The sequence below is a fragment of the Silene latifolia genome, chromosome Y (assembly GCF_048544455.1).
Source record: "Silene latifolia isolate original U9 population chromosome Y, ASM4854445v1, whole genome shotgun sequence".
Lineage (NCBI taxonomy): Eukaryota > Viridiplantae > Streptophyta > Magnoliopsida > Caryophyllales > Caryophyllaceae > Silene > Silene latifolia.
This window is the reverse complement of record NC_133538.1, coordinates 371251716-371262784: the sequence shown is the minus strand read 5'-3', so window position 1 is coordinate 371262784 and position 11069 is coordinate 371251716. Positions and strand designations below refer to the sequence as shown.

General features: G+C 40.9%; 1 non-coding gene across 1 annotated transcript; it reads left to right on the top strand.

The window, feature by feature from the left end:
• Positions 1–7134: 7134 nt before the first annotated feature.
• Positions 7135–7241, top strand: LOC141634551 (small nucleolar RNA R71). Its single transcript, XR_012539279.1, has one exon. It is a non-coding gene; the product is annotated as a small nucleolar RNA R71 (small nucleolar RNA).
• The last annotated feature ends 3828 nt before the right edge of the window (positions 7242–11069 follow it).

Below are 11069 nucleotides of genomic sequence, written 5' to 3'. Positions count from 1 at the left end.
CCTTGGGGATTTCCTTGGGGACTCAAGGATAATTTCTCAACATTGCTCTTCTACTATGATATGTACAAAGACCTTCTAATCTTGTCTCTCCTTGATGCTTGGTCATTGAATTCGATCAATTTAGTCTCGTTTTGCCATGAAAATGCAAGATTCTTACTCCTTTCCTACCAAGGGATCAAAATCTCAAAGAATATGCAAAACAAAGAACTAAAGATAAGAAATGACCCAAATAAGCACTAAAAAGCATGGGAACAAGGCTAATTCGGGGGCTAAATATGCGCCAATTATGGTCACATCAAATATCCCCAAACCGAACCTTTGCTCGTCCCGAGTAAAGAGGTGACAAAGACTAGGACCAATACTAACCTATCCTAATAATATAGCCTATATGAGACAATTAGCGGTCTCACTCCGCCCCTTCAACTCACAACAAGACAACCATGAGGTAGGATGCCTTCTTGCAAGGCAAGGTGAGTCTTGCCAAAATGGCGACACATCCAAACTTTAAGCACACAAAAACACATAATGGATGCATCTACAAAAAGAATAGCCACTCCCTCATCAAGTGGCGGAGGCACTAAAGAGGAACAAATTTAAGAGCATGTAATCCTTCACAAATACTAGTTCAACAAATTACTAAGTCTAAGAGGATGGCACTAAATCACCTCCAAATGGTGTTAAACTAGACTACTTTCGTCCTCAATTTCCAAATGCTTTCGTCAAGAGCGATCGGATGGTGGTGGAATGATGATCCCTATTATGCCAGTAGCATATGACATGACAAGTCTCGAATTCTCTACAAAAGTAAAGGTCATGGATCGTCCCAAGCTCGACCAAGTGGCTTGACAAAAGGCTTTTTGGGAATGAAATGCTCAAATATTTATTCACAACGGGTGGATATGACTAGTATTCAAAATTGTCCTCATTTCACTTTCACATTTCAAAAATTTAAGATGGGGTTTGTCCCTTCCGGGCTAGTGTCCTTTGCTTTCGCCAATCGCTTATTAGGCAACTGGTTAACCTCTAGACAATAGCTTTTCGGGGTGATAGTCACTCTGTCTCTGGGCGGCCGAATTCACAACCGTATGGGGGCCCAATTCAATGGATCCCACACCAAAGCACATCGAAGTGGTACGCCTCCATCAAAACAACTTAACTTTCTAAACTTTCAACAATTCATAACATTTGAGGTTTCCTTGGCATTACATTACTTCCACATGACAAAATTTCTTTGAAATGAGCACTTCAAGCTTATTGATAGAAAATATTTTTGGGTTGCCTTACCACAAGGTCAAACAAGGTCACCTATACAAGTTAAGCAAGTGCACATCGCATCACGGGGTTGGATAGGTGACTCACATGCAAACCCTTGACTAGGCCTTGGGTCATGGGTCAAAAGACACTAGTATGACACTATTTAGGGTGTTTTACAACCATTCTAGTAGGCAAAGTCTTAAGTTGAACAAGTATTTGTAATGGCTTAGTTGCTCTTGTCAAAGTTCCTAAATAGGCATTTTTCAAAACATTTCTAACATGCAACTACATGCCATGATGCAACTAATATAAATATCCTAATGCAAGTGATTCTATCAACTAATATGACATATAAACTAAATGCAAGTCCTAAATTCACATTGTTATACCGCATCAATCAAAATAAAGCCACATAGTCATTAACATAAAGAGGAAAAAGGAGATTGGAAAGATCATACCATGCGGTCTTCAATATCCTCATGTCTCGGATGTGGCGTAGTCAATCAATGTGAACAAGGATAGAACAAACACAATATATACAAGAAAATATATACAAGACTACAAAAGGAAATAAACATGTTTTTGGGTTTTCAATTTTCAAATTTTTATGATTTTTGAAATTTTTCAATTTTTTTGGATTTTTGAATAAGAGTTAAATGTTAGAATTCCCATCCCCACACTAATATGGGCATTGTCCTCAATGGCGAAAATGATGGAAATTATGCAAAGATGATGCATGATTTCTATACTAAATGCAATCTATACTAATCTACACTACATGATGCATGGTTTTTGTTATGACGGAGAGGATAATTTAGATTACCTCCCGTTGTGTATGCATTAACTTCCCCAAACCGAGTGAGACACTATTGCTAATGTCCAAGGATGGGTATAGTTCATGCACACACTATGCTATGCATGAAACTAATTTGTCATTTTGGATTTTGAAAATGGGAACAATAGAATGAGAACACCTCAATGGTACCGAGGTGTGAGTCCTCTAATGGGGCTAGGACTACTTCAACAATGATCAAAATGAAATAAAATACAAAGAGAGAAATAGACAAACCATGAGAGGGTAGGAGTCTCCAAGGCTTTCTAATCTTCCATCATGCTATCACCATCACTTCCCTCATGAGAAGTGGTCACATTACCACTTTCCTTGTCATTTGCTTCTTCACTTTCTTCCTCATCTTCCTCATAATCATCTTCACCATCCTTTTCTTCTTCACTTGCTTCTTCCCCAATATTATCATCAACTTCTTCATCATTTCCAACAACCTCATTGTCACCCAAAACGACCCTAGATGCACCCGGAAATAAGGCTTCTCTATCCGCCCAACTAGGCAAAGGACATGATGGATCAAGTAGTCCTTGCCTAGCTAAATGTAGGAGGGGTGGATATTGAGCCAAGTAGGCATTTTTCCGATCTTCATAGGCTTGCTTGTGCATTGCTTGCATGAGAAGAGTCACATAGTCTTTCCCAACTTCAACTCCTTCCGGTTTGAACTCTTCATACTTAAAGGGGTAAGGTGGTATGACAATGGAAGAGGAGGGCATTTCAATATCACCCTTTTGTTGTTGAATGATATACTCGGCCTCTTTGGAAAGGGGAAGTAGATAATTGGTCCGGTGAACGCTTAGACGGCAAATCTTCGAAGGCAAGGCGAACGATCTAGCTTCACTAGTGAGCCATCCATACTTAGTGTCAAGGGGGTTATGGGCAACCCACTTGAACTTGTGAATCATAGTATGCATATCAACAAGATGGCCACCCTCCTTTGCTTTGTATTTGTTATCCTTATTGAAGTTAGGATCAAAGTGCTTCGCTAGGAGTGTGACTAGGCCGCCATTGACAATAACGGTCATGCCCTTCTTCCCACAATCAATGTTGAGCCATCTATCTACCAAGAGCCTCAAAGAATTATAAGGCTTGGTGTGTACTCTTCCGATATTCAAAGCCGATTCAAGAAGAATAAAATCAAGTCTTGTGAAATGGTTGGTATCTTTCCTAGCAATTATGGTGTTACCCACGACCTTGTGCCATACTCTTATGCCCGGATGGTGGACCAAAAGAGCACGACTCGCATGAAAATCCTCAAATTTCTTCCCGGAGATTGCCTCCCAAAGAGGTTCGGGGTCATACTTTCCATAACTCTTAAAATAACTCGGTTCATCACTAAGACCCAAAATTTCACCCAATTCCCTAAAGGTAATGCGTCTACTAACATTAGCTAGACGAAACTCGAGATTCTCCCTATTTTCAACTTTGGTGATTTTCAAAGAACTTAAAAATTCCAAGGTAAGGGAGGGGTATGTCAATTCCCTTGTTTCAAACAATTTCTTCAACCCCATGGCATTGAAAAAGGCTTTTGTTTGCTCAAGAACACCCAATTTTTCTAAGGTATCTTCACATATGAATTTGGTGGATTGTAATGACTTCATAGCAAACTTGACAAAGGTATTTCTATGGGTATCGGAAATAAAAGTTACCTCCGGATAATGCAAAAGTTGATCAATTACCGGAGTGGAAGGTGTTGTTGCTCCCATAGAAGTTTGTTGTTGTTGTTGCACTTCCAAGTTTGGTGTTGCTACCACCATAGCCAATGCTTTCTTTGTTTGAAGAGACTTTTGCCTTTGTGAGAGTGCCTTAGCCTTTGGTGCCTTTGTTGCCTTTGTTGCTCCCTTAGTCCTTGCCATTGATGAACTAACCAAGAAAAGAATGAAAAATCTTCAATTTGTAGTATGCCCAAATCAATTTGAAGGTGAAAGGCTTTGCCTTTATGAAAACAAAAATCGACTCAAAGGTTGATGATTTTTGTGCTTGGTTTTGTTTTTGTTGAGGAAGGAGTGATTAATTTGTTGTTGGAAGGATGGTTTGATTTGATTTTGGTGAATGTTGTTGAGGGTTTTTATTTTTGTGATGGAGAGGATGAGGGTTTTGATGTTGTGGGTAGTGTTTATGAATGAATGAATGAATGAATGAATGAATGAATGAAGGTGGGAGGGGTTTTAAAGAGACCGAAATTTTCGAATCTGCAGGGGCAATCCGTGCGGATTCTGCCCAATCCGTGCGGATTCTGCTCCTTCTGGACTTTGCAAAACTCGCCTAAAGACGGGCGGATTTGTGACAATCCGCTCGGATTTGCTGAACACGGGACGGGCGGATTTGCTTGAAGACGGACGGATTTCAGTCCAGAAAATTTTGCTTATTTTCCTCAGCTGCAAAGACGGACGTCTTTCTTACAGGACGGAAGGACTCTTCAAGACGGGCGGATTCTTCACAGGACGCCCGGATTCAGTCACAGTCAAGAAATTTTCAAAATTCAGCTCAGTTCAGGACGGGCGTCTTTTCTGCAATACGCTCGGATTCTTTCAGACGGGCGGATTCCCGAGAATCCGCTCGGATTCTTCCCCTGTGTACACGGATTCAGTTCCATCCGTGCACACTGCATTTCCCATACCGTTCTTTCATTCTTTCTTCAAGTCTTGTGTTCGTCATTGTGGGGGCACTACTAAGGCATGGATAGCCTAGGCAATTGCCATCCCCACACTAAGCTAAAAGCACTACACATCAATTGAAATCGTTAGTCCCTCCCTCACTTTCTCTCAAACATGACAATTATTTTGATCAAAGTAAATAAAAATCCAAAGATGACAAAAATGCAATACAAGAATTGAAATGTAAGTTAGGGAGTTAGAAATATTTACAAGTGGTTGTTTAGGGAGGACTCCACCAAACTCTCATTCTTGATGAGATGTCAAGGGGGCATGTCCAAGGTGTTGTTGATGTTGCTCAACACCTTGAAGAAGTAATCAAAAGCTTGTTCATTATCATGGTAGAGGTTCTCAATAGACCTTGGCCCTTGTTGTTGGTCTTGATCGATGGCATTACCAATGTAGGGATTAAAAATCCCTTCAAATTCGTCGTCCCAAAGACCACAAACTTCATTGAGTTGATCATTGAAAATTTCTTGCTTAGATGGAGACAATTCTCCCAATTTCTTCTCTTGGCCAATGAGGCCATCCTCTTCTTCCTTGGTTGATTTTGATGAGCTTTGCAAGCTCTCCTTGTCACAATTCACTTGCTCTTTGAATGGAGCATCTTCAATTTTCTTCTTCCATTGGAGTTCCGATTTCTTCCTTTCATCCTTTCGGCTATAATGATCAATCATGAAACATGGTTCATGCAAACGAGGAGCTCTCATGGTCTTGTCAAGATTAAAAGTTATTCTTTCATCTCCCACTTCTAGAGTGAGCTCACCATGTTTCACATCAATCACCGCACCGGCGGTGTGTAGGAAAGGTCTTCCTAGGATGATTGGAATGTTGGAATCTTCCTCCATATCAACAATGACAAAGTCCACCGGGATGAAAAACTTCCCAATTCGCACGGGGACATCTTCCCATATCCCTAACGGTGTCTTCGTCGATCTATCGGCCATTTGGAGTGTGATATTGGTGCATTTAAGCTCTCCCATCCCCAACCTTTTACTCACCGAGTACGGCATGACACTCACACTAGCCCCTAGATCACATAAGGCTTTGTTGATCGTTGTGTCGCCAATGGTACACGGTATTGAGAAGCTTCCCGGATCCTTTAACTTTGGAGGTGAACTCCCTTGAAGTATTGCACTACTCACCTTAGTGAAGGCGATAGTCTCAAGCTTCCGGATCGACTTCTTCTTTGTGAGGATATCTTTCATGTATTTCGCATAGGCCGGCACGTGATTGATTAATTCCGTGAAAGGAATTGAGACTTCTAAATTCTTCACAATTTCCATGAATTTTCCAAGTTGATCATCAAATTTGGGCTTGGCTTGACGACTTGGAAAAGGAAGTCTAATCACAATGGGCTCCTTCTCCTTGGCCTTGTCTTCATTTTTCTTTGAACTTTCTTCTTTTGACGATTCTCCATCTTTGGAGTTTTGCACAATTTCTTCCTTTTCACTAGCTTCCACAATTTCATCCTCAACTTGCTTCTTCGGTGCTTCATACCTTGTACCACTTCTCAAATGAATGGCACTAACCGTTTCATGTCTAGGGGGATTACTTTGAGGTGGTAATTGCCCATTTTTTCTTTGTGAGCTTGAAGATGCTAGTTGAGTCAATTGTGTTTCCAACATCTTGGTGTGAGCTAGAATGTTGTTGATGGTGGTTTCCTTTGCTTGGCTATCTTTTTGCATTTGAGTGAAAAATTCTTGTTGATTCTTTTGCATTTGGAGGACCGCTTTTTGGACATCAAAACCTTGGTCATTTTGGTGATTGTATGGATTTTGATTTTGGTAACCTTTGTTTTGATTGTAAAAGGGTCTTTGATTTTAGTTTCTCATGGGTGGTGGAGTGTATGTTGTTTGAGGGTTTTGAACATTTTGGCTTTTGTATGAGAGATTTGGATGGAATTTGGTGTTTTCATTGTAAAAGTTGGAATAAGGGGTACCACTCTTGTATGCTTGGAAAGCATTCACTTGTTCATTTGTTCCCCTACATTCACCTTGGTCATGTCCCAAAGTTCCACAATTCTCACATATCCCACTTGGGATTGATGAGGATGCCGTCATGGCATTAACATGATGCTTCGATGATTTTGAGTTTTCCTCAAGTCTAGCCATAGCTTGTTCAAACTTCAAGTTGATTGTGTCAATGTGAGCACTAAGTTGAGCACCCAATTGAGTAACGGAGTCTACTTCATGCTTTCCTCCTCTAGTAGCCTTGCGAGGTCTACTATATTGTGAGTTATGTACCGCCATTTCCTCAATCTTGTTCCATGTTTGATTGTCATCAACTTCGGTGAACATTCCATTTGATCCCATATTGAGAATGTTCCTAGAATCTTCATATAAGCCATTCCAAAATTGTTGCACCAAAAACCATTCGCTAAGTCCATGGTGAGGACATGAGCGACAAATTCCCTTGAACCGCTCCCAAGCTTCATACAAAGACTCTTCATCCCTTTGCTTAAAACCCGTAATTTGAGCTCTTAGCATGTTAGTCTTTTCCGGTGGGTAGAATTGTTTGTAGAAAGCTAGAGCCAACTTCTTCCAAGAATCTATTCCAAGGGTGGCCTTATCAAGGCCCTTCAACCATTGCTTCGCGGTGCCGATTAAGAAAAAAGGAAATAAGACCCATCTAATTTGGTCTTGAGTCACGCCCGTTTGAGAGATAGCATCACAATAGTCGCAAAAGGTTTCCATATGAGAATGAGGGTCCTCACTAGGCATCCCCCCGAATTGGCTCCTCTCAACTAATTGGATGAAGGCGGACTTGGCAATAAAATTTCCGGTTAGATGTTGCGGTGTAGGAGTACCATTTGGTAGATTCTCCTCGGTGGGTACGGAGTGTGACGAGAATTTTGGCATTGTAGGTGGATTTTGTGGGGTATTGTGTAATGGGTTTTCTTCTCCTTCTATTGCGAAAGGATTGACAAACTCACTAGTGGGTTGAACAACTTCACTAATACCTCTTAAATTGCTCCTAACAACTCTCCTATTGTTCGTCAAGGTTCTTTCGATTTCACGGTCAAAAGGTAACAAATCACCTTGTAACCTTCTAGGCATGCAAAATATCAAACAACTCGAAAATGATTAGAACAAACCTTGAGGAGTTTTACTTCCTCAAGGCGAAGAAAGACACAACTAATGACAATAAAAAAAATCTAAATCAAACAAACACCGTCCCCGGCAACGGCGCCATTTTTGATGCGATCCCGCTAAGTGTTCACAAATTAAGATGTGGTCGATGGTCACGGTCGAATCAAAACACAATTTATAGCTCCACAAACAACTCTACAATTAGTAAAGAGGCAAGTAAAGGTCGGATCCCAAGGGACGGGAGTTGAAATGAGATTTCTATTGTAACTAGTGGTGTCTAAGGGGTGTCACAAATTGGGTTGATGTAGAAGGTTACTAAACTAAAATAGCAATGAAAATAAACAAGCAAGATGAATTAAAGGGGTGTAAACAATTGATTAAAGGCACTAGGGTGTCATGGGATCATAGGGGAATCATGGGATATGATCATACAAACATGTTCTCAAATTATAAGCAAGCAATTATTGTTGTGATGGATTGAGTTGGGTTATATCTTACAATCCTAGGAAAGTTTGGGTCCCGGAGCCGAATCGATTAGATTGTACAACACCTACAAGTCGACTTAATCTTCCCTACTCAACAACATGCATGGTCTAATGAGACTCGAGTTGGGTTATATCTTACAAGTCTCATTGAAAAGATAGGAGATGATAGTAAATGCAAGGATTCATAGGCTTAGCATTTCATCAAATATATCATGTGCATGAGTTGAGATCAAAACAAGCAAGCAAACAAAACATGAAAGCATATTAATTTAAGCATGAATTATTCCCCATGTTGGTTTCCCCTAATCACCCATTAACCCTAGCTAAGAGACTACTCACTCATTATCATGTTGATCATGCTAGCAAGGTTGTCAATCATACCAACAATATGAAACATGATGAATAAATGAAAGTAATTAACAATAATTAAAAAAAAGGGATTAAGAGATTATACCTACTAATGATTCCAATAACAAAGCAAGAATAATAGAAGTACTTGAATGCTTGATTGAGAGGTTGTCAATCTCCCAACAATAACCCATATAATCTTCAATTACCCAATATAAAGGATGAACAAAAGAGAGATTAAAGAACTAAAACTTGGATTAAAACTTGATTAATACTTGATTACAATATTAAAGAGAGATTTGATTGATATTAACTACACTAATTATTGATAAGAAGAACATGCTCCTCTAATTAGACTAATGGGGTATTTATAGTGGAAATTAGGGAGGATGCATTAGGGTTAACTAAGGGCTAAACTAGTAATTACACTTTTTAAGTTGAGCAAGGAGGAGCCGGTATTTTCTGAGAGAAGGGCTTCTTTCTTCGTAGCTTGGAGAAGACAATCCGTGCTATGCTAGAATCTGGGCGGAATAGGGTCGGGACGGGCGGATTCTGGCGTTGGAATCCGAGCGGATTCAGGAGGGGGAATCCGAGCGGATTGTGGCAAAGTCGCTCGGATTGTGCTACTGCGGGATGGACGGATTGGTGACAATCCGCTCGGATTGTCAGTCAGCAACAAATCTTCTTCTTTTCTTCCCTTTTCTTCATAAATTCCTTGGGGATTTCCTTGGGGACTCAAGGATCCTTTCTCAACATTGCTCTTCTACTATGATATGTACAAAGGCCTTCTAATCTTGTCTCTCCTTGATGTTTGGTCATTGAATTCGATCAATTTAGTCTCGTTTAGCCATGAAAATGCAAGATTCTTACTCCTTTCCTACCAAGGGATCAAAATCTCAAAGAATATGCAAAACAAAGAACTAAAGATAAGAAATGACCCAAATAAGCACTAAAAAGCATGGGAACAAGGCTAATTCGGGGGCTAAATTTGCGCCAATTATGGTCACATCAAACGGCGTGAAAAAGGTGATTTTGAAATGGTTATACAAAACCGGGTTTGAAAATTGTCATTACGACGGCCTAGAAAGGCGTGTTGAAATGGTTATACAAAGCCGAGTTTGAAAATCGTCATTACGACGGCCTAGAAAGGCGTGTTGAAATGGTTATACAAAACCGGGTTTGAAAATCGCATTACGACGGCCTAGAAAGGCGTGCTGAAATGGTTTTACAAAACCGGGTTTGAAAATCGTCATTACGACGGCCTAGAAAGGCGTGTTGAAATGGTTATACAAAACAGGGTTTTTGAAAATCGTCATTACGACGGCCTAGAAAGGCGTGTTGAAATGGTTATACAAAACCGGGTTTGAAAATCATCATTACGACGGCCTAGAAAGGCATGTTGAAATGGTTATACAAAACCGAGTATGAAAATCGTCATTACGACGGCCTAGAAAGGCGTGCATCGGTCGGGGAAAGACCGAGGTTTGGAATGGCCATTATAACGGCGCAAAAAGGTGTTTTGAAAGTTTGAAATGACACGGAAGGACTTATGATCAAGTAGCACATAAGCACTCACAGTTTCATTATGTTATGCATCATGCTGACAAGGGTTTTTGCTTAAAAGGGTGGGTTACACACCAAGCAATCAAACCCCGATTTGCGAGAGGGATACCAATCCAAACAAAATGTGTAAGGAGGGTGCCCTAGCCTCGTGCTCGAAAGTAATGAAAGCTCTTTGATGAAACAGAAATGTGTAACGTCAATGGTATGCTTGACTCAATCGGGATTCGAAACGCGGGGATGAGAAAACTCACGCCGACGGGACGAGCCAATTGGTCGAAAAGGGTTAGGTTGTGGGCCCGGACAAGGAACGCGACCGTGACCATAATATCAATTAATGCATTCCAACCAAGACCTCGTTCGAGTCTCACCATCTAGGGATCCCAAAGACATAAGTGTCCTAGTTTTCCCCAGCGGAGTTGCCAATCTGTTGACATGGCCCACCTGCAGGTCTGGTTCGATCTGCGGACATGCAGCGGTCTTTTTGAAATCCACGCTCGGCGGCGTAAAGATGCTTTCGACCGGATCGTTTTTAGATCGGTCGGTTTCGTCTCGGTAAGGGTCTCGAAACGATTAGAGATGTTCGGAGTCGCCACCAAGCATTTGTGGGATGCCTGGAACCCGTTCGAATTCCACTTTATACCTCGGTCAAATCGAAGCACAAAGCAGCGTTTTGACATAGGTACTAAAGATAAGGAAATCGTCCCTCTTTAGCATCCTATCTCTAGAATGACTCTCGTACGCCCTGGATAAGGTCGTCCACTATCCAAAGTTTCTGAGTAAGTGGTGAAGGTACGTATTGGGAAGCCCTTTAATCAGACACCCAATCCCG